Genomic DNA, 24,154 nt, shown 5'->3' with positions numbered 1-24,154 from the left:
ATACCGCATGTTCGCGGTGAAAATCATGTCTTTCTTCATTGTTGATTCCATTGCACTCTTAAATAACAACTTTTTGAGTTACAAAGATCCGGTCTTTTTATAAGATCCGGTTACAATGAAAATCAAAGAAAATAAAAAGATTACAACGTTCTCCTTTAGAACAAATCGCGAGCTCCTGCTTTGCGGTCGCTCGCTTGTGTGGGTTCTTTGCCGACGCCGGGGTTAATCCGTGGACCACCGCGCGATCTAGATCCGGTCGGATCTACACGATTCGACAGGTATTATTTCGCGAAGGAAATAATAGCCGGGGGGGATTAGTTCACCAAGGAAATAATCGCCCTTAATTCTCGGGATCAAAGGCCAAGCTTTTATCCGGAGTGTGATCTCGTGTAGATCTCAGATCTGATCTTTACCTCTCTCGAACTCCTGCCTTTTGTGACGTGGACGCTCGCCGATAATCAGATCTGAATCTTCAAGTCTTCAAGTCTTCAAAACTCTGAGTTCAATCTTCAATTCGGCAGAGTTTCGGCTCTCAAAGTTCCAACCTTTTCAAATGAACCACCCTTGGCCTATTTATAGGCACCCAGATCTGTGCCTAGGCACAGATCTGGGCTGAGGTGGCTCGGCCACAAGTGGCCGGCCACCCCTAGGTGGCTCGGCTCATGCCGACCTGAAGTGGCTCGGTTTTGGCCGAGCCCCTCAGGGTGTTTGGGTTCCGTCGTTTTGTCGTTGTTCCCATGGTTGATTCGGACTTTGATTTGTTGATCTGATTTGGCAGTAGATCCGATTCCTGATTTGGCAGTAAATCCACTTCTGAGTTCGAGTACGAAACTGATCTTGATTCGGTTGTGATTCATCCGAGTCCACTCTTGTTTGGATGACTCGTTGACTCCCCGAATCGTTGGCTTGATTCCGCACGCGAATGGATGCATTCCGTTGCTTGCGTGCGATTCGTCAACCTCGTCGCCTCGTTGGTTCGTCGGTTTGTGCCGAGCTGAGCTAAGGGACCTATAAACAATTTTATATGCCTACAGATGTTGATTTTGACAAGGCATGGCATCTTCGTGGCGTATTGCAATTGCATTGCGATCGTTGGCTCAAAAATATCCCATTCTCGCTTGATGCGATCATTAAGTTAGAAAACTGGATGCGGCACGTCAATTCTCCTTCGTGCGCTTCGCTAAGAACTTCTTCTGGCGTTCTTTGGTTCAAAGGTATCAGGAGTACAGACCATCCCAGCGTATCCGCTCTACGGTATAACGTCTGGAGTCTCGCATTGTAGAAGAATCTTTGGCGCTCTTGTTCCGGGCGAATTGATTCCCTTCTTATGTCTTCTGGACAGAAATATCGCATACTGGATCGTAGTCAATGATGGGAAAACGCCAAATCTCGGGGGCATTTCAGACCCGTTTGAGGTTGAATTCAGACTCTGCTTCGGGCGTTTATGTTTTCCATCATACTCCTCTTCATATCCAAACCGGTATATAGGTTATGGCAGAGCTGATGCGTGCTTACTGTGACTAAAGCTCTGGTTTTCGGAGGCTACGCAAGTGCTACTGCTAGTGGTCTGGGGCCTAGTGCAATCCGCATAAGCGTTTTGGAGGACGAAGGGATGTATTCAATGTAGAATTTCTTCAAATAGGATTCATGCCATTCATTGATGGCCTCCTGGTGGTATTGGGATCAGGTCTTGGTTCCTGACTTCATACTCATCGCGCGGACGTTGGTTGATTATCAATTGAGAATGCCCGCAAAAGCTTCGAGATATTCGACCCCAAGCTCTTTGGCGAAACTAAGTCCAGTGAGAGCGCGTTTGTAGCTCGGTCTACGTTATTGACATTGGACTAGTCAGTGATATAAAGCTCGAGGGCATCACATGCTTTCGCCGGGGAATTAAGATAAGCGCCTACGCCTGCGGACCCCGGAGGAAACACTGTAGAACTCTCCGGTTTATCAGCCCTATGTTGACTGTGGCCTCAAGCAGCCCAATCGAAATATAATTGGGCCATACTTGTTGGTGCGCGTAGTGTTAACCTCGTGGTTTCATGCATGGCAAATCATCAAAATATACTTCTGCGGTACTGTGGTCTGGGTTCTGGGCCGGCCATATAAGATCGCAAATCGCTTGTCCTTTGGGGATCGAGCTTCTGTTGTTTGAAGTGCAAATCATATGGGACCAGAGAAGAGCCCATTTTCGCTAACCGGTCTCCATTCATAGAGGCCGTTGTGTCATAAAAGAACACTCGTATGGGTTAAATTGGAAATGACGTAAATCTGTCTGTCCAACTAAGTAATTATCGCATCTTTTGCATCGGCGAATACCAACGGCGAGACATTCTTTCCAAATCATCGGGGAATATCGAGACTCGGCGCCTCCTCAAGGTCAACCTTAGGTAATAAGACTGCCTGTCATGACGGCGTTATCGTCGTCTTGTGGCTTAGTAAAGGGCACTTATCGAGTGGTTCATCGGCCTTTTGATGGTAAAATCAAGAAGCGGTTTCGCCGATTTCGGTGCAACGAGAACAGGAGGATTCGCGCCAGATACGGTTTTGATATCTTTCAAATGCTTTTTGGCAGGCGTCGTCCCAAATGGAATGACACCCCTTTCTTGTTTAGGCTTAGAAATTTGGTTGGGGCATTTCCCAGAAAGGGTTTGAGATAACGCGCGGATGTAAAGCTAGCCGCCCTTGCAATCCTCTAGAGGCTCTCTCAGATTTCTAGGAAAGGTTGCAGGTTGGTGTATCGCGCTTTCACTTTGTCAAGGATGCGATTGTAAAATACCTTTAGTCGGTGGACGGACGAACCCAAGGAATTTCCGCTGGACATGTCCGGAGGAAGGATTTAGTAGGGTTCATCTTCAAACTAGATGACTTTCGGCCATGAGATCAAACATTGGGTCTTCACCGGTCCTTGGATGTGATCCTTCTTTGTTGTGGCTTTTTTACAACACAAATCATCGAACGTAGGCAGGCGTCGTGACTGTTTTCTGAGATGTTCTTGGAAACTCTTAGGTCAATTGCTCGTTGGTAATGTAGCGGCCTGCATTTTTTTAGACCGGATGGGCAATCACTGTGTAGCAAAAGACACCCGGAGGGGGCGTTCTTGAACGCTGTAATCTTCTCGTCATCTGGGTGCATCTTGAGTTGGTTATATCCTGAAAACGCGCATCATTCGAAGACTTTCTCAAATGCCGCATGGTATTGTCGGATTAATAATCCGTCGATTGGGAAGAGGCAGTCATCTTTTGGGAATGCCGTATTCAGGTCTGAAATAATGCAAAATGCCTGAGTTTACCGGTCTTTTTGCTCATGACTGGAACGATATTTGGCTAGCCAATCCTTGCGATGTTTGTTCCCTCGATAAATCCTGATTGTATTAATATTCTAACCTCTGCCCTCGATGCTTCCATAATTCTGCGGATGAAACGTCTTTGCTGTTACTTTGAACAAGTTTTGGCATCGGGCTTGATATCGAGGTGGTGTAGTTGCTACAGTTTGGGGTCGGACCCTGGCATATCGCTCTGTAGTTCCAGCGCGAGAGACGTCAATATAACTCTCTGATGAGAGCAATTAACATCCTCCTTCCTCATTTGGGGGGATAGACATCACTGATAAATATAGCTTGTGGGGTTGGCCTGTCGGTCGCCCATGTTAACTTGGACTATTTTATCTTCAGTGGGGGGTTCTCGTCTGTTTCGAACGCTGTCACCAATACTGCATGTTTCGGTGATGAACCCACGGGTCTTCCGGCTATGTTGGCATTTGATCATCGGTCCTCCATGGTAGAGCGGATCAGCTGTAGCATGTTTACGGCATTAAGGGCTTTGAATGCTTCCCCTAAAGACTCTTTCGTGTCGGAATCCCCAAAGCTGAAGAATCAGAAGAGTATCCTTTCTTAGGTTTTGTTAGCAATTTGATGGCGATAATTTGCACGCACATTCATCGATGCAGACGAGGAAACATAGGGGGCTAAGCTCGCCCGTGATTGTATAATGAATCCTTAGGTCCAACCCTTTTTGGGTAGCATATACCAGCTTTGGCTGGAAGTACGAGGACGCTCGATCGAAGTATAGACTTCTCCGAGTGTGAAATGCGTACCCTGCTTTTCCATGAGTTTGCGCGCCTTCTGGACTTATACTGTAGATAAAGTACCGACCAGGGGGTTTTCAATCATCTTCATCTTCACTTAGGAAATGCATTCCGGGTAATGGAGAGGCTTTTCGCTTTACCGTAAATTACTTCTTTTGCCACCTCCTTATGCTTATTCGGGACTGATCATGGTTTGTTCCAAAGGAATGCTGGAGGCGGCTCCTTTTTAGCGTAGGGATGAGTCGGAAGCGGCATATACTACATCAGTATTATTGTACAATTCTGTTATCACATCATCAGAGAGAGCAGTACCTGCTAAATATTTATTTTTTCATTATGTGCAAGGTTGCCAGGTTACAACTGGCATCTGACGATTGATGCATCGTCAAGAATGGATTACAAAGCGGGGTACAATGTCAATTTAAAACAAAACCACCATCGTAATCGAAATGGCCGGCTTCGGAATCAGCTTCTGCCTGCCGGGCTGGTCCGTGCCCCTGGACGTGGATGGTATTGTATCGATTCGTTACCGATAGAAGGAGAAGAATCAAGTAAAATAATTCTCAAACCCTTTAAATGGTTGTTTATGCCGCGACCAACAGCGTCCTGACCCTTCCATCAAACACGTCCGGACATATTTCGAAACAGTGATGTAGGGTAAGAGGGGAACTATAACAATTACATGGAATCGCAAGGCCTGGGACGCCAGTATAAAATTTATGTGTAATAAAGCATCATCAACAGAATGTGACTTCCGTATCAGATCACAAGAGAGCATAAAAAAATTATCCGGATCTGAGACCAAAGGCCTTGACCAGCGCTGGTGTTGAATCAATAAGAAACGTGCCCAAGTAGAAAGATGATTTGCTGACGAAGGGAATGCCAAGAGACTATGCAATAGGCGAGCGGCAATAATACTGCACAGCGGAACCCCGGATCCACTGGATTCGGTTGACTTGCGCCTGGAGCGCAATGTATCCGATGAAGTATAGTCGGTCTGATCTGGTAGGTTCTGAATTCTCGTCTGTCATTGTCCTCTTTTGGTGAATGGTTAATGCAGGGAAGGTTTTTAGTCGCTATGGGTTGCAGCTGTTTGGACTGCAGCGGTTTCGGAGCTGTTCAGGTACTGGTCTTGACTTGAGTCGGAACACTCTGATGGCCAAGCGCTTTTGCAAGGCCTCTGGTTTTCCTTTGGACAACCCAGCATCACAATTCATAAGCAATGTTATTCGGTGATGGAATATTGGGCTAGTTGAGTCATTATATGCGAAGATTTGCGGAGTCTTCGAGCTTTCGGCTTGTCTTTTCCAATCGGTGCGACTGAAACGAGAACTGGGCTTCGGATTCTGTATCTCCTGGGGAATTCCTCTCTTCCGGTTTAATTCACGGATCGGCTGTCGTCTAGGCTCTTTGCGCCGGTGTAGGACTTGTAATCACCCCCATACCCGTGAGAGTTTTGGCTGGTCCCGTTTATTCACGGAGATGCCCTACTCACTTAGGTGGTGGATAGTTGTATGATACTCATCTTCCGCTTCGGGTCGCAAAACAACGTTCTTTGTTCTTCTTCAGAGAGCGGGAAGGGAGGCTAGGATTCCTTTCGTCATCTTCCTCTGGGATAAGCGAGACTGCCGCAGCAAGACTTTCCTTTCCGCGTTTGACTTTCTCTTGGGATGACCGATCCCGACCATTGTTCATCTTTCAAATCAGGTCGGGGTGAACCCAGAGGATTTCGGCCACACGTTTGGGGGGCTCGTGTGTGGCAGCAACCATTTTTGGCGCTGTCGCATGGTGGGTCAGTCATTCACCGTCTTCATTTCCCACCTTGGTGGACAGCGTTTCGGTTCAAACGCGACGCGTGGCAGCTGATCCAAAACTGATTGAAACCGAGGGCGTTTTGCTCCCAACATTCTTGAAGCGGGCTTCGGGGGTTTATGACGCCTAACATACAATTAGCGCCTGGATCGTTGTCCTTGAGGTGGTAGCGAGATGACTTTCCATAGGTGATGGCACCGCTCTTTGGTATGCACAGATACCTCGGATAGCGCGTCACTTGTTAGCCACCCTTCTTGTCCACAATCGGCTGGCAGCTAAATTTATTGTTCTCCACAAGTACTTAAAGATGCCGGAACTTCGGTCATGCTTTGAAGGAGTAGCACTTTGGGAAATCTGTGGCGTCTGAAGACTTCTGCTTCTTGAGGCGTTGTTGGCCATTGTGACTGCGATTGTTTGTGGCGCTACGTTGCTGCTGCTGGCGTCGCTGTTGGCTGGAGGTTGCAATTGAAAGTTTGATTGCATCACTTGCATTTAGCATGTGGCTTACTTTCCCCTTGGGTTGAAATTCTGTGCTAGAGGATTTGTCCGGGCCTGTTGGCCTCTGCTCCGCCTTGCTTTCTTCTGAGAATCGGCTCGCTTGCTCTCCTTGGGAACTTTCAGATCCTTCCATGTGCTTGGACGGTGCTGTCGCGCGATTGCTTCAATCACGTCCAATGCCCGAGTCCTGTTTGTGGCAAGTCTGGAGGATGAATTCCTCTGGTGATCGGGTCCCAAGCAGTTCATCTGCGCTTATTCCGGAACCTTTTTGACGAAGGGTGTCGACTAACGATCCCCGTCCTTCTGGCTTCTGCATCGAGCATGAATCCGATAGATATCTCAGTGTCGTCGTCGAGAATTTTATTGGCTTAGGGACTTAGTTTCCATGTCGTCCATACTGTCCACGCTTCCTGGCTTGAGGCGACGATGACATCCGGAAGGCGGCTCCACGAGAGGTGCCAACGCAAGGACCGTACCATCAGAGGTTCATTAACCAGAGAATGACACCAGGTGCGATTTTGGAGTAAATCAAATGCTGGTGGGGGGTTGAAACCCTTCGCCATCGATATGGCGTGAAGTAATTAGACTAACTTCGGCACGGGTAGGGATTGATTCGCATTCTCATTGGGTAGGGACAAGGAATGCCGGTCTTCTTCATTCTTAAGCGGAGAATCAACGGTTTAATTTTTGCTCATCGAGGTTTTGTAATCTTCAAGCTTTCACCTGAGTCTTTGTTCGCATTCTCGTTACCACGCCCTGGCATTGATGGAGGGTTATTGGCGTTAGAGTTTTATTTACACCTGTGTCCTCATCCTCATGCAGATTGTTCTGGTGTACGGACGACTTGGTTCACCTGTTGGTTCCTCAATGACACTGGATTTGTTGTCATGCATCTCCTCATAGTCTGCATGGTCACTTTGGCATTTCGAATTTTGAAGCTCTTGCTGTTTTACCATGTGCTTCTTCGGAGCATCTGGCCAGCTTGACTACTGTTCGCGCGCTTATCATCAGCGGACATCGCAGGTGGTTCCCCCGTCAAGCTGGATAATGTATTATCTGATGCGACGCGGCAGAGCAGGCATCCTGACTGCTTTCACACTTCTTGACAGGTAATCTTGTTCCCGAACCTACCATAAGTTCCTCGGCCTGATGGCTCCAGACTGGCGTGGTTAGATCGCTCGGGATGCGGGCTTGTTCAGAAAATCGACTCGAGATTATCCGGCCGATTGTCCTTTGCTAGTCATATTAGTGGTGACCTCAGAAAATTCTCCATCCTCGACTCCCTTCTTTTTGTCGGCTAACGCCTGTAGGCTTGTTTGGCGTGTTCGGTAATTAAGTCTTTCGAACGGTGAAATTCTTTCGGGATTGGCCGTTGATGTAAGTTGCCAGCTCAGACAGCACCGCGCCGAATGATGCTTATGAGATAAGGGCACTGAGTTTCTAGCGCATTCGAGGGCTTTCTCTTCTGGGCTTTGCTCGTACCCCCAGCACGATAGGTACAACTCTTGCCGTTTGAAAATGTCGGAACAACTTATCGGTGTGTTGGCACGATTTCTCAGGTAATAATGAGCGTAATGCATCATCTGGACGATAACGTTTCTTGCCTGAGAGCGAATTAACCTTCTTCGGACTTTCGAGATGTCACGCGCGACTCGGAACGGCGCCTTTGTGGGCGTTGAATCTCAACCGGGCTCCTGGACTTGCAATGTTCAAGGTAGTGCGCTTGGTGCCATGATTTCTTTGGGTCATGTTGAGGGTTGCGGTGACCCTCAGTATGTGATCGTTCGGGACTTTCTTCATTGGCCCCAAACGTTCCTAGACTGGAGCCTTTGCCTCGTTCCTTGGGGAAGTTGGGGCGAGGTGGGTCCAAAACAGCCTTTCTTTTCTGGGATGGTGCCCGGCGGGATCTCCCGGAATAAGTTGTGGAGAAATCATCGGCGGTTTGGATTGATTCGGGGCCGAAGTTGGAACTTTCGATACGGCTGCAGTTGGGACGCTCTTTGGTCTAGAACCGCCGCTTTCAGATTCGTCCGTCGCAAACTTTGGCTGGTTGATGGCGGCTTCTGCCACTCTTATCGCTTTCTTTCATATTCTCAAGCGCTGTCTTGCATGAGGATTTTTGCTTGTGCAAGGCAGTGCGGCGGGCGTTTGTGAATCCGCCTCTTCGAGTGTCGACGGGTTCCGTTGGGAACCCGGATCCATTCGTCTCGTCGGCGGCTGGAGGACCGCCATTCTTTAGTTGTTGAGGGCTGTTTGCCCTCTCTGTTCTTCAGATCCGCGTTGTAGGTGGACTCCGTCTGTAGACTCCCATCGGCCTAGGCGAGTTGCCGCGCAAGACGTTGACGTGCCGTCTCTGCGGGCTTTGCTTTGAGAGAGTCTACAACGACGCTCAAGTTAGTAGAGGCGTCGGCTAAGATAAGGTTTCGACCTCGTCGGAGGTCGGATGGACCTTTCACCCGAGCACATTTTGTGTAGTATGATTGTTATGTCTTTGTTGTGTGAGAGCTTCGTTGGCGTTTTTAAGCTTCTTCGAACGCAACGAGCCTTTCTCTCTGGTATGAGAGCGTTTTTGGACATTAGATTCTTTTGTTCGGGTGAGGTTGATCCGCGGAGGACGAAAGTGTATTCCTCGAAGCTTGGCTTTGGTTGCGAATTCATGACTCGACACCGCCACCTTCATCCATGACCGGGATTGAGATTCCGGCGCTACGACGTGAACGATCTGTGGCACGAGATCGGCGGCTCTTCCCATGGTGGTCGCACAAGATTGGTTCGTGGTGAAAATCAGTATCTTTCTTCATTTGGTTGATTCCATTGGCACACTTAAATAACAACCTTTTTGAGTTACAAAGGATCCGGGTCTTTTTATAAGATTCCGGTTACAATGAAAATCAAGAGAAAATAAAAAGATTACAACTTTCTCCTTTAGAGTACAAATCGCGAGGCTGCCTGCTGTTGCGGTCGCTCGCTTGTGGTGTGGGTTGCTTGCGACGCCTGGGGTTAATCCCAAGAACTGGAGTCCATCGCGGCGATTCTAGATCGCGGGTCGATCTAGCACGATTGGCGAGCGGTAATTATTTCGGTAGCATGCGGATTGTCTAAACCCGTTCCGCATGTAACGTTGTGCTAAGAGAGTGAATTCTCTGAGACTTTGTGCTATGATGTCGAATACATAGACTTCGCCGTTGTTACGGGAATAGGCTAACCGGCGACACGTGTTAGGTGTTGACTTTAGGATTTTTGGCGAACCCCCAGCCCTCAACGGATTTGATTAGCCTTTACCGACTACCGTTTGAGTCGGGCTAGCATGCAGATTGTCTAAATCCGTTCCGCATATGACGTTGTGCTAAGAGAGTTAACGCTCTTAGTGCTACGATATTGAATACGTAGACTTCGTCTTTCTCACGGGAATAGACTACCCGGCAACGCGTGTTAGGCATTGACTTTAGGGTTTTTGGCTAACCCCCAGCCTTCAACGGATTTGATTTTGCTCTTACCGATTACCGTTTGACTCGGGCTTACATGCGGATTGTTTTACATCCGTTCCGCATGTGACATTGTGCTAAAGGAATGAGATCCCTTAGACTTGATGCTACGATTTCGAATACGTAGACTTCGTCTTTCTCACGGGAATAGACTACCCGACAACGCGTGTTAGGCGTTGACTTTTCCCTACTTAGGCTTCGGGACAAAATACCCCAGAATTGGACTCTGGTGCCTTTTTCTTCGGAGAAAGACTAAACCGGCGACGCGTGTTAGGCGTCGGCATATCCTTTCTTAGGATTCAGGATGAAATTCCCCATGCGTCTAAGGCATGGATTTTGGTGTTATAAATAACAGCCCGCCACAATATTGAATATGTGGGCGGGTGTTCTTTTTAATGGTTAAGAACTAACCGGCAGCGCGGGTTAGGCGCAGACTTATCACTACTTAGGTTTCAGGATAGAATACCCCAGAATCGAACTCTGGTGTCTTTTTCTACGGAAAAAGACTAAACCGGCAGCACGTGTTAGCCGCAGACTTATCCCTGCTTAGGATTCAGGATAAACTTCCTAGGATGAATCCTAGGATTGATGAAATTGTTGAAAAAGATCAAGATACGGGGAAGGAAGATTTTATACTTAATTCCCGGTCTTCTTTTATGGGGTGAGGCGAACCGAATACAAGGAAGGAAGAATTTATATTGCTATTTCTTGATCTGGAAAGGAAGAATTGTTATATTCTATTTCGAAGGCGAAGAAGAAACTAGACGTTGGGTTGTCCACTCCCGGAGAGTCTGGAAGATGTAGATAAAGTTACTTTTAATAGGAACTGGTTATGCTAATCTGAAGATGAGTTCTTCGGGTTTACGAAGTGAAATTTTCAACTGCGCGTTATAACCTATGGAAAAGGTTTGACAAAGAGAAAAAGGGAAGGAGTTCTTTCGTTTATGCGAAAGGGGACTCGCGAACTGCAAGTGACCTCTGTGTTCATGGAAAGAATCAAGAGGGCAAGAAAAACATTTTTGGGTGGACTCACGTGTCAAATTGAATTGATCAGGTGAGGGGTTTTGGTGGTGAAAAAATGGATTTTGGGGGTTATCCTCTAGAATATTAAGTGTAATATTCTTCAGGAACTTGCCGATAAATTGGTTTTATCCTGGAGTGTTACTAGGGCTAGTATTTTTTCAGAGAACTTTCGCATTTAATTGGGCATATATTGCCTGGTGCTTCTTGGAGTAATCAGGCGATATGCACCGTTTGAGTAGATCTGTGTCATAATCACAAACGGTCCTTCCCATTTGGGTTTAAATTTACCTTTCTTCTTGGAGTTGAGGATTATCGGTCGGCGGGCAGCGAGGACCAGATCTCCTTCCTTGAAGCTTCTCTGTCGGACTCTTTTGTTAAAAGCCCTAGACATCCTGGCCTGATAGAACTCAATTTGTTGTTGAGCTTCCAAGCGCTTTTCATCCAACCTCTCGAGTTCTTCGAGACGTTTTTGATGGTGTTCTTTTGTCGTCATCTCGGTTACGAGAGCGATCCAAAGGGATGGGATTTGAATCTCCAATGGTAGCACAGCTTCACATCTGTATACCAACGAATACGGGGTGGCCCCTGTAGGTGTGCGTATGGTGGTACGATAAGCCCAGAGTGCTTCACCAAGTTTATCGTCCCAGTCTCGTTTATTGGTCTTTACGAGCTTTGATAGGATTTTAATGATCGTCTTGTTGAACGCCTCAGCTAATCCATTCGCAGCGGGATAATAAGGTGTTGACGCAACATCTTCAATTTTGAACTTGTCACAAAATCTGACGAAGGTGTTGCTTATGAACTGTGGACCGTTGTCATGAATGATCCGTCTTGGCACGCCGTGTCGGTATATGACATGATGCTTGATGAAATTAATGACGTTGTTCGCCTTCACTTCTCTAAGTGGAATTGCTTCAGCCCACTTTGAGAAGTAATCTGTGATTGCGAGGATGAATCGATCACCTTTGACTGAAGGGGGAAAAATAGGACCAACAATGTCCATACCTCATGTCTCGAACGGCCAAGACGTGATTGACGTGTGCAACTGTTCTGGCGGTTGATGCATATAATTTGCATGTATTTGACAAGCATGGCATTCTCGTGCGTATTCAATTGCATCTCGAACCATCGTTGGCCAAAAATATCCCATTCTCCTGATGCGATCATACAGTTTGGGGCCAGGCTGATGCGCACCACATTCTCCTTCGTGCGCTTCCTTAAGAACTTCTTCTGCTTCTTTGTTCAAAAGGTATCGGAGTAACAGACCATCGTACCCTCTACGGTATAACGTCTGGGTCTCGGCATTGTAGAAGAATCTTGGCGCTCTTCGGCGAATTGATTCCCTTTCTTTTATGTCTTCTGACAGAATACCATACTGGACGTAGTCAATGATGGGAAAACGCCAATCTCGGGATTCAGACCCGATTTGAGTTGAATTCACCTCCTTGGCGTTTATGTTTCCATCATCTTCCTCTTCAATATCCAAACCGTATATGGGTATGCAGAGCTGATGCGTCCTTACTGTGACTAAAAGCTCTGTTTCGGGAGGCTACGCAAGTGATACTGCTAGTGCTGCCAGTGCATCCGCATAAGCGTTTTGGAGACGAGGGATGTATTCAATGTAGAATTCTTCAAAAGATTATGCCATCTTGATGGCCTCCTGGTGGTATGGGATCAGGTCTTGGTTCCTGACTTCATACTCTCCGCGGACTTGGTTGATTATCAATTGAGAATCCCCAAAAGCTTCGAGATATTCGACCCCCAGCTCTTTGGCGAAACTAAGTCCAGTGAGAAGCGCGTTGTACTCGGCTACGTTATTGGAACATGGACTAGTCAGTGAATAAGCTCGAGGCATCACATGCTTTCCCGGGGAAATTAAGATAACCCTAACCCCGGAGGAAACTGTAGAACCTCCCGGGGTTATCACCCTATTGACTGCCCTCGAAGCACCATCGAAATATAATTGCCATACTTGTTGGTGCGACGTAGTGTTAACCTCGTGGGTTTCATCTGGCAAATCATCATATACTTCTGCCGTATCTGTGGTCGGGTTTGCCGCCAAAAGATCGCAAATCGCTTGTCCTTTGATCGACTTCTGTTGTTTGAAGTGCAAATCATATTGGGACAAGAGAAGAGCCCATTTCGCTAACCGCCAATTCATAGAGGCCGGTTGTGTCATAAACACTCGTACTGGGTTAACATTGGAAATGACGTAAATCGTCTGTCCAACCAAGTAATACCGCATCTTTTGCATCGCGAATACCAACGCGAGACATTCTTTCTCAATCATCGGATATCGAGACTCGGCGCCTATCAAGGTCCAACTTAGGTAATAAACTGCCTGTTCATGACCGTTATCGTCGTCTTGTGCTAGTAAAGCACTTATCGAGTGGTTCATCGCCTTGATGTAAATCAAGAACGGTTTACCCGATTTCGGTGCAACGAGAACAGTGCTTTTTGGCAGGCGTCGTCCCAAATAAATGACACCCCTTTCTTGTTTAATTTTGAGAATGGTTGGCATTTCCCAGAAAGATTTGAGATGAACCGCCGGATGTAAGCTAAGCGCCCTTGCAATCCTCTGAGTTCTCTCAGATTCCTCGGGGGCTGCAATTCATGTATCGCCTTCACTTTGTCAGGATCGATATGTATACCTTTAGTGGTGACGACGAACCCAAGGAATTTTCCGCTGGACATTCCGAGGAAGGATTTAGTAGGGTTCATCTTCAACTGATGACTTCGCATGAGATCAAACATTGTCTTCAAGTCCTTGATGTGATCTTCTTTGTTGTGGCTTTTTACAACCAAATCATCAACGTAGCACTCGACTGTTTTCCTGAGATGTTCTTGGAAAATCTTAGTCATTGCTCGTTGGTATGTAGCGCCTGCATTTTTTAGACCGAATGGCATCACTGTGTAGCAAAAGACACCGAGGGGCGTTCTGAACGCTGTATGCTTCTCGTCATCTGGGTGCATCTTGATTTGGTTATATCCTGAAAACCCATCCATGAAAGACATTCTCTCAAATCCGCATGTATTGTCGATAATGACATCCGTGATTGGGAGAGGAAAGTCATCTTTTCGATGCAAATCCTGATTTTGCCATTCTTCTTCATGACGGGAACGATGTTGGCTAACCAATCTGGATGTTGTTCCTCTCGGATAAATCCTGATTCGATTAATTTCTTAACCTCTGCCTCGATGGCTTCCATAATCTGCGGACGAAACCGTCTTTGCTGTTACTTGACAAGTTTGGCATCCGGCTTGATATCGAGGTGGTGTATTGCTACATTGGGGTCGAGCCCTGGCATATCCTCGTAGTTCCACGCGAAGACGTCAATATACTCTCTGATGAGAGCAATTAACTCCTCCTTCTCATTTGGGGGAAGACCATCACTGATAAATATAGGCTTGGGGTTGGCCTCGTCGCCCATGTTAACTTGGACTATTTTATCTTCAGTGGGGGGTTCTCATGTTCAGGTGATGAACCCACGGGTCTTCCCATGTTGGCATTTGATCATCGTCCTCCATGGTAGACGGATCAGCTTTAGCCATGTTTACCATTAGGGCTTTGAATGCTTCCCCTAGACTCGTGTCGGAATCCCCAGCTGAAGAATCAGAAGAGTATCCTTTCTTAGTTTTGTTAGCAATTTGATCGATAATTTGCCAACCACATTCATCATCAGACGAGGAAACATAGCCTAAGCCTCGCCCGTATTTATAATAATCCTCTGGTCTCCCTTTTGGTACATATACCGCTTTGGCTGGAGTACGAGGACCTCGATCGAAGTATAGACCTTCTCCGAGTGTGAAATCGTACCCCTGCTTTTCCATGAGTTTGCGCGCTTCTGGACTATACTTAGATAAGTACCGACCAGGTTTGTCATCATCTTCATCTTCACTTAGGAAATGATCCGGTAATGGAGAGCTTTTTCCTTTACCGTAAATTACTTCTTTTGCACCTCCTATCTTATTCGGGATGATCATGGTTGTTCCAAAAGAATGCTGGAGGCGCTCCTTTGTTACGTAGGATGATCGAAGCGGCATATACAAATCAGTATTATTGTACAATTCTGTTATCACATCATCAAGAGACAGTACTCTAAATCATTATTTATTTCATTAGCCAGTTACAACTTACCTCTGACGATTGTTCATCGTCAAGATTGATTACAAAGGGTACAATGTCATTTAAAACAAAACCACCATCGTAATCGAATCCGGCTTCGGAATCAGCTTCTCCTCCGCTGTCCGTGCCCTGGACTGATGGTTCTGTATCGGATTCGTTACCATAAAGGAGAGAATCAGTAAAATAATTCTCAAACCCTTTAAATGGTTGTTTATCCGCGACCACCGTCCTGACCCTTCCATCAACGTCGACATATTTCAAACACTGATGTAGGGTAGAGGGAACTATAACATTACTATGGATCCAAGGCCGACCCAGTAGTAAGTTATATGATGTCTCAGCATCAATCACATAACATGTGACTTCCGTCTTCAGATCACCCATTTGGCACTTTATCCGGATCTTTCCCAAAGGCCTTGACCCGCTGGTGTTGAATCCGTAAATGACCGTGCCCGTAGACGCCAATTTGCTGACTGGAATGCCAAGGCTATGCATAAGGCGAAGCGGCATAATACTCCCAGCGGAACCCGGATCCACTTGGATTCGGTTGACTTCGCTGGAGCCAATGTAGGTCGATCGTGGTTCGAATTCTTCGTCTGCATGTCCTCTTTGGTGAAGGTAATGCAGGGAAGGTTTTTAGTCGCTATGTTGCACTGTTGACTCAGCGGTTTCGGTTGTTCAGGCACTGGCTTGACTTGAGTCAGGAACACCTCTGAATTGGCCAACGCTTCTTGCAAGGCCTCCCTGGTTTCCTTGGACAACCACATCAATTCATACAATGTTATTCGTGATGGAATATTGGCTAGTTGAGCCATTATATCGAAGATTTGCGGAGTCTTCGAGCTTTCCGGCTTGTCTTTTCCAATCGGGCGACTGAAACGAGACTGCTTCGGATTCTGTATCTCCTGGGGATTCTTCTCTTTCGGTTTATTCACCGTCTGTCGTCTAGCCTCTTCGTCCGGTGTAGGACTTGTAATCACTCCCATCTCCGTGAGAGTTTTGGCTGGTCCCCGTTTATTCACCCCCTGCTCACTAGGTGGTGGATAGTTGTAGTGATACTCATTTCCGCTTCGGGTCGCAAAAACTTCTTGTTCTTCTTCAGAGAGCGGGAAAGCTAGGATTCTTTCGTCATCTTCTCCTGGGATAGCAGAGACTCCGCAGCAAGACTTTCCTTTCCCTTTGGACTTCTTCTTGGATGACGATCCGGCCCATTGTTCATCTTTAATCAGGTCGGGGTGAACCCAGAGGATTTCGCCGTTTGGGGCTGTGTGTGGCACAAGCCCTTTTTGGCGCTGTCCATGTGGGTCATCATTCACCGTCTTCATTCCCACCTTGGTGACGCGTTTCGGTTCAAACCACGCCGTGGGCACTGATCCAAAACTGATTGAAACCGCGTTTGCTCCAACATTCTTGAACGGCTTCGGGGTTATGACGCCTACATCAATTAGCGCCTGGATCTTGTCCTTGAGGTGGTAGCATGACTTCATAGGGTGATGGACCGCTCTTTGGTATGCACAATACCTCGGATCCGTCACTTTGTTAGCCCCTTCTTGATCCACAATCGCTGGCAGCTAAATTTTGTTGTTCTCCAACAGGTACTTAAAGATGCCGGGAACTTCGTCATCTTTGAAGGAGTACACTTTGGGAAATCTTGGCTCTGAAGACTTCTGCTTCTGAGGCCGTTGTTGCCATTGTGACTGCGATTGTTGTGATGCTCGTTGCTGCTGCCGCTGTTTGTGTTGCTGAGGTTGCAATTGAAAGGTTTGATTAGCATCAACTGCATTAGCATGTGCCTTACCTTTCCCCCGTGAGACGAAATTCTGTTGCGGAGCATTATTCGCCTGTTGGCCTCTCTCCGCCTTCTTTCTTCTGAGGAATCGCTCGGCTTGCTCTCCTCGGACCTTCAAATCCTTCCATGTCTTAGACGGTGCTGTCCCCATTGCTTCCAACACGTCCAGTGCGAGGTTGTTGTGGCAAGTCTGGAGGATGAATTCCTCAGTGATTGGGTCCCTGCAGTTCATCGCCTTGTTCCGGAACCTTTGGACGAAGGTGTTGACTAACTCCCCGTCCTTCTGCTTCTCATCGAGCAATGATCCGATAGATATCTCAGTGTCGTCGTCGAAGAAATTGGCGAGGAACTTAGTTTCCATGTCGTCCCAGCTGTCCAGGGTGAACCCTTCCCATCAAATGGCGTGAAGTTAATTAGACTAAACTTCGCCGGATAGGGGATTGATTCCCATTCTCTTGGGTAGGGACAAGGAATGCCCGTCTTCTTCATCTCTTAAGCGGAAATCAACGTATTAATTTTGCTCTCGAGGTTTTTAATCTTCAAGCTTTCACCTGAGTCTTTGTTAGCATTCTCGTTACCACCCCCTGCATTGATGGGAGGGTTATTGGCGTTATGAGTTTTATTTACACCTGTGTCCTCATCCTCCAGATTGTTCTGGTTACGACGACTTGGTTCACCTTGTTGGTTCCTCAATGCCTGGATTTGTTGGTCATGCATCTCTCTCAAAGTCTGCATGGTCATCTGCATTTCGAATTTGAAGCTCTCTTGCTGTTTAGCCATGGCTTCTTCGAGCATATTGGCCACTTGTTCCGCGCTTATCATCAGCGACTCGCGGGGTTCCCCCTCACTGGATACTGTATTATCTGATGCGACCGCAGAGCAGGCATCCGACTCTTCACCTTCTGAAGGTAATCTTGTCCGAACCCTACCATAAGTTCCTCGCGCGATGGCTCCAGACTGCAGACGGGTTAGACGTCGGGATGCTTTCAGAATCGACTCGAGATTATCCCGTGCCGATGTCCCTTTGCTAGTCATATTAGTGGTGACCCTCAGAAATTCTCCATCCTCGACTACCCTTCTTCTTTGTCGGAAACGCCTAGGCCTTGGTTTTGGCGTTTCGGTATTAAGTCTTTCGAACACTGAAATTCTTTCGGGGATTGCCTTGATGTAGTTGCACTCAGACAGCACCGCCCGAATGATCTTTGAATAAGGGCACTGAGTTTCTAGCCTTCGAGGGCTTCTCTTTCTGGCTTTGCTCGTACCCCCAGCACGATAGTACAACTCTTCCGTTTGAAAGTCGGAACAACTTATCGTGTGTTGGCACGATTTCTCAGGTATAACGTAATCATCATCTGACGATAACGTTTCCTCCTGAGAGCGAATTACCTTCTTCGGACTTTCGAGAGTCACGCGCCTCGAAACGCGCCTTTGTGGGCGTGAATTCTCAACGGGCTCCTGGACTTCAATGCGCAAGGTAGTGCGCTTGGGTGCCATGATTTCTTTGTCATGTTGAGGGTTGCGGTGACCCCCAGTATGTTGATTCGTTCGGGACTTCTTCATTGGCCCCAAACGTTCCTGGACTGGAGCTTTGCCTCGTTCCTTGGGAAGTGGACCGAGGTGCTCCAAAACCGACTTTCTTTTCTGGGATGGTCCCGCGGGATCTCCCGGAATAGTTGTGGAAATCATCGGCGGTTTGGATTGATTCGCCGGAAGTTGAACTTTCGACGGCTGCAGTTGACGCTCTTTGGTCTGAACCGCCGCTTCAGACTTCGGCCTCCAAACTTTGCTGGTTGATGGCGGCTTCTTGGCCACCTCTTTCTGNTCAGCCTTCTGCATGAGGATTTTTGCTTGTGCAAGCAGTGCGCGGCGTTTGTGAATCCGCTCTTCGAGTGTCGAACGGTTCCGTTTGACCCGGATCCATTCGTTCGTCGGCGGCTTGGAGGAACCGCCATTCTTTAGTTGTTGAGGCTGTTTGCCTCTCCTGTTCTTCAGATCCGCGTTGTAGTGGACTCCGTCTGTAGACTCCATCGCCTTAGCGAGTTGCCGCGCAAGACGTTGACGCCGTCTCTGGCGGGCTCTCTTTGAGAGAGTCACAACGCCCTCAATAGTAGAGGCGTCGGCAAGAATAGGTTTCACCTCGTCGGAGGTCGGTGGAACTTCACCCGACACAACTTTGACGTCAGCCGGGGTGAGAGCTTCGTTGGCGTTTTGAACTTCTTCGAACCAACGAGCTTTTCTCCTGGATGAGAGCTTTTTGGACTTACGGGGTGAGGTTGATCCGGACGAGGACGAAAGGTATTCCTCGAACTTGGCTTGGTCGAATTCATACTCGACCTCATCCATGACCGGGATTGAGATCCGCGGCTACGACGTGACGATCTCGGCAGCGAGATCGGCGGCTCCCACTGTGGTCGCCAGATTGTTCGCGGTGAAAATCGTGTCTTTCTTCATTATTGATTTCATTGTCATTGAGTTACAAAGATCCGGTCTTTTTATAAGATCCGGTTACAATGAAAATCAAAGAAAATAAAAAGATTACAACTTTCTCCTTTAGAACAAATCGCGAGCTCCTGCTTTGCGGTCGCTCGCTTGTGTGGGTTCTTTGCCGACGCCGGGGTTAATCCGTGGACCATCGCGCGATCTAGATCCGGTCGGATCTACACGATTCGACGGGTATTATTTCGCGAAGGAAATAATAGCCGGGGGGGATTAGTTCACCAAGAAAATAATCGCCCTTAATTCTCGGGATCAAAGGCCAAGCTTTGATCCGGAGTGTGATCTCGTGTAGATCTCAGATCTGATCTTTACCTCTATCGAACTCCTGCCTTTTGTGACGTGGACGCTCGCCGAGAATCAGATCTAAATCTTCAAGTCTTCAAGTCTTCAAAACTCTGAGTTCAATCTTCAATTCGGCAGAGTTTCGGCTCTCAAAGTTCCAACCTTTTCAAATGAACCACCCTTGGCCTATTTATAGGCACCCAGATCTGTGCCTAGGCACAGATCTGGGCTGAGGTGGCTCGGCCACAAGTGGCCGGCCACCCCTAGGTGGCTCGGCTCATGCCGAGCCGAGCCACCTATGGGTGGCTCGGCTTAAGCCGAGCCCCCTTAGGCGTTGTTCCGTCGTTTTCCGTTTTTGGTTCTATCCGTGATTCGGTTCTGTGGTTGATTTATCCAGACCTTGACTCATTTTTCTGATTTGGCAGTAAGTCGGATTCCTGATTTGGCAGTAAATCCACTTCTGAGTTTGAGTACGAAACTGATCTTGATTCGGTCGTGATTCATCCGAGTCCGCTCTTGTTTGGATGACTCGTTGACTCCCCGAACCGTTGGCTTGATTCCGCACGCGAATGGATGCATTCCGTTGCTTGCGTGCGATTCGTCAACCTCGTCGCCTCTTTGGTTCGTCGGTTTGTGCCGAGCTGAGCTAAGGGACCTATAAGCAATTTTATATGCCTACACCCCAGAGTTCCATTTCCATTTTCATTTCACTATTTTCAAATAATCCTCCTACTCCATCACAATTCTGAAGTTAAAATCAGCGTTCAGAGTTAATAATTTTATGTTGCGCGCAGCGAAAATTTCGACAGCACTTCGGCAGCACAACAAGAGTTAGGTCGCAATAAGAATTCTTGTTTCTCAAAGGGAACAAGAATCTGAAGCCTAATATCCCATCAAAGTGGGATATTTGCTCTTCCTCTCGTCAGCTCTAGGACTGCGCGTCGAGGGAACCTAAAAGCTATTACAAATCACACAAATAGCAGTACAACCAATTTTTACGTGGTTCGGCAAATTGCCTACGTCCACGGGGCAAGGAAGGGGGAGATCTACTACTTGAGGGAGAGAATACAATTAGGGTTTACAATCACTCACAAAATAAACCCTCAAACAAACTCTCAAATCCCTCACAATATCTCTCTACAAAAGGATGCACAAACCCTAACAAAAGCTGATGCTTTATCTTTTGCACCCAAAACCAATTTTCTCCTGCTGCGAATTTTTCCGGCCACACAACCAAAAACACCTTTTCTGCGCCTCTGTTCCGCAGCCACAAAGAGAAAAACAAAACCCCCTTTACACCGAAACAAAAAAAACCTAGGTGACTCTTTTATAATGTGATTGGTTGATTCGGGTGGGCCGCACTTCCTTCTTTTCATGCGGAAATCAAATTTCTTTGCCCAATCATTGGTATTTGCCCAGCTCCCTTTGCCCAATCATTGGTATTTGCCCAGCTCATGCTCGTGGTCCCCACTCGCATTCACAATTCTCCACATCGGTGAAGTTTTCTCAAAACTGAGCCGACACCAAAGCAACCAAATGTCCCACTTGTTATGTCCAGTACGCCAACGGCCTCAACAATCACAAATGTGCAACAAGTTTCGACAATGATCAAACTTGTTGCTCGGAACCACCTTAGTGAGCATATCTGCCGGATTATCCTTCGTGTGGACTTTAACAATCTCCACATCGCCATCATCAAGAACATCTCGAACGAAGTGATAACGAACGTCAATGTGCTTCGTCCGCGCATGAAAAACATGATTCTTCGCCAAATAGATAGCACTCATGCTATCATAATGAATAGTGACGGATCTCTGCGATATACCAAGTTCCTCCAAAAGTCCTCGAAGCCAAATAGCCTCCTTCACAGCCTCCGTAACTGCCATATACTCTGCCTCCGTCGTAGACAAAGCCACCGTCGACTGTAAGGTGCATCTCCAACACACCGGCGTACGGGTCAAAGTGAACACATACCCCGTCGTAGACCGACGCTTATCCAAATCCCCGGCATAATCCGAATCAACATAACCAATGCATAACTGCCCACCTGTAGTGTCCCGCTCATAAACTAAACCAACATTGAGTGTACCTCGAATGTACCTCAAAATCCATTTCACAGAGTTCCAATGACCCACTCCTGGATCATGCATGTATCTCGAAACCATGCTTACTGCCTGTGACAAATCTGGTCTCGTACATACCATTGCATACATCAAGCTCCCTACCGCACTCGCATATGGAGTCTTGGACATCAACTCACGATCTTCAACTGACTTTGGTGAAAGACCAGCTGAAAGCTTCAAATGGGCTCCCAAAGGTACACTAACTGGCTTCGTATCCATGCTAACATGGAATCACTGTATAACCTTATTCAAATAAGCCACTTGTGTCAAACAAATTCTGCCCTTATTCTTGTCTCTGCCGATCTCCATCCCTAAAATGCGCTTCGCCTCACCCAAGTCCTTCATCTCAAACTCATTTGAAAGCTGAACTTTCAACTCATCTATAGCCGACCTGGAAATAGAGGCAACCAACATGTCATCGACATAGAGCAACAAATAAATGTATGCACCTCCTTTCAACTTGCGAAAATATACGCAAGGATCAAACTGGCTCTGAGTGTACGAATGACCAATCATAAAACCATTGAATCGCCTATACCACTATCGAGGAGACTGTTTCAAACCGTATAGCGATTTCTTCAATTTGCAAACTAATTTTTCCTTCCCTGCAGTTTGGAATCCCAATGGCTGAGTCATATATATTTCTTTATCAAGATCACCATGAAGAAATGTTGTCTTCACATCCAACTGATCTAACTCCAAACCATATTGTGCCACCAAAGCTAGCAAAATCTGAATCGAAGAGTGTTTCACCACCGGAGAGGAAACCTCATTATAGTCAATACCTTCCTCCTGTGCATAGCCCTTCGCAACCAACCTAGCTTTGAACCTCAATGGAGTGCCTTCAATGCCCTCCTTCTTCGTGTATACTCACTTGCAACCAATTGCCTTCCGCCCCTTTGGAAGCTCAACAAGCTCCCATGTATCGTTCTTATGAAGAGATTCTATCTCCTCCTGCATAGCCACCTGCCACGAATCAGTCTCCGAACTCTGTTCGGCCTCTCTGAATGTAGTAGGCACTAACTCATCGATACTCTCTACCGGAAGTGCATACGCAACTGTGTCGGCATACCGTGCTGGCATCTGTATGTTTCTCCTCTGTCTCCGAGCCGCAATCGAATCCTGAACCTGAGCCGTCGGTTCTTGATCCTGTACATTAGTACCCGTATCCTCCGTATCACCGTCATGCTCGCCTGGCGTCACCTCAGTCGGCACCTGCATGGATACTGTACCATCTGGACAATGTGGAGCTGCATCGATCTCCACCACCTGCGATATCTCCTCCGTCGGATCGCTCTCCACCTGATGAGAGTTGGGAAGCTTCAAGATAGAAGCCTCATCGAATGTGACGTCCCTACTCAGCACAATCTTCTTATCCACTGGATCCCAAAGCTTGTATCCCTTGACACCACGTTTGAATCCTACAAATATGGCCTTCCTAGCTCAAGGTTCCAATTTATCAGTTTTAACATGATAATATGCAGGGCACCCAAATACCTTGAGCTGGTTATAATCGTGTGCTGGCTTTCCTGACCACATCTCCATAGGGGTTTTCCCCTCAATCGCAGATAAAGGTAGCCTATTAATGAGATGGCTCGCATATGTAAGTGCCTCAGACCAAAAGATCTTCTCCAAACCACTCTGCGACAATAAGCATCAGATCTTCTCCAGTAAAGACCGATTCAACCTCTCTACCACCCCATTTTGCTGCGGTGTATGACTAACTGTGAAGTGCCTCTCTATGCCCTCGTCTCGACATAGCTGCTGAAAGGGGTCAGAAGTATACTCACCACCGTTGTCGGATCGCAACGTCTTGATCTTTCTCCCAGTCTGCAGTTCCAATCTCTTCTTCCACTCCACAAACAAATCTAGGACTTCACTCTTCTTCGTCATGGTGTACACCCAACAACGCCTAGAATAGTCATTAACGAACATGATAAACCAATGTCGATCACCAAGTGATGCAGTCTTGGTGGGACCCCAAACGTCTGTGTGCACATAATCCAGGATGCCCCTCGTCTGATGAATGGCAATCCTGAACTTCACCTTCGTCTTTTTGCCAAGAACACAGTGCTCACAGAACTCAATCTTCTCACTCTTGGCTCCATTCAATAGCCCCTGCTTGCACAATGCCTGTAGTGACTTTTCACCTGTGTGTCCCAATCTATAGTGCCAAAGTCTGCTCATGTCCGCTTCTGAAATAGCCAAAGCAACCTGGCTAATCTCGGTGCTTCCCTTCAGATAATACAAATTCCGATTGCGGACTCCCCTCATCACCACCAATGATCCCTTAGTAACCTTCGCTACAGCGTTTTCGAAAGTCACCTTGAATCCCTTCGCCTCCAAAGCTCCAACTGAGATAAGATTTTTCTTCAGTTGAGGAACAAATCTCACCTCTTTCAACTCACAGACTACTCCATCATGCATCCTA

Source organism: Asparagus officinalis, chromosome 1 (genome assembly GCF_001876935.1).
Source record: "Asparagus officinalis chromosome 1, Aspof.V1, whole genome shotgun sequence".
Classification (NCBI taxonomy): domain Eukaryota; kingdom Viridiplantae; phylum Streptophyta; class Magnoliopsida; order Asparagales; family Asparagaceae; genus Asparagus; species Asparagus officinalis.
This window is presented reverse-complemented; position numbering follows the sequence as displayed.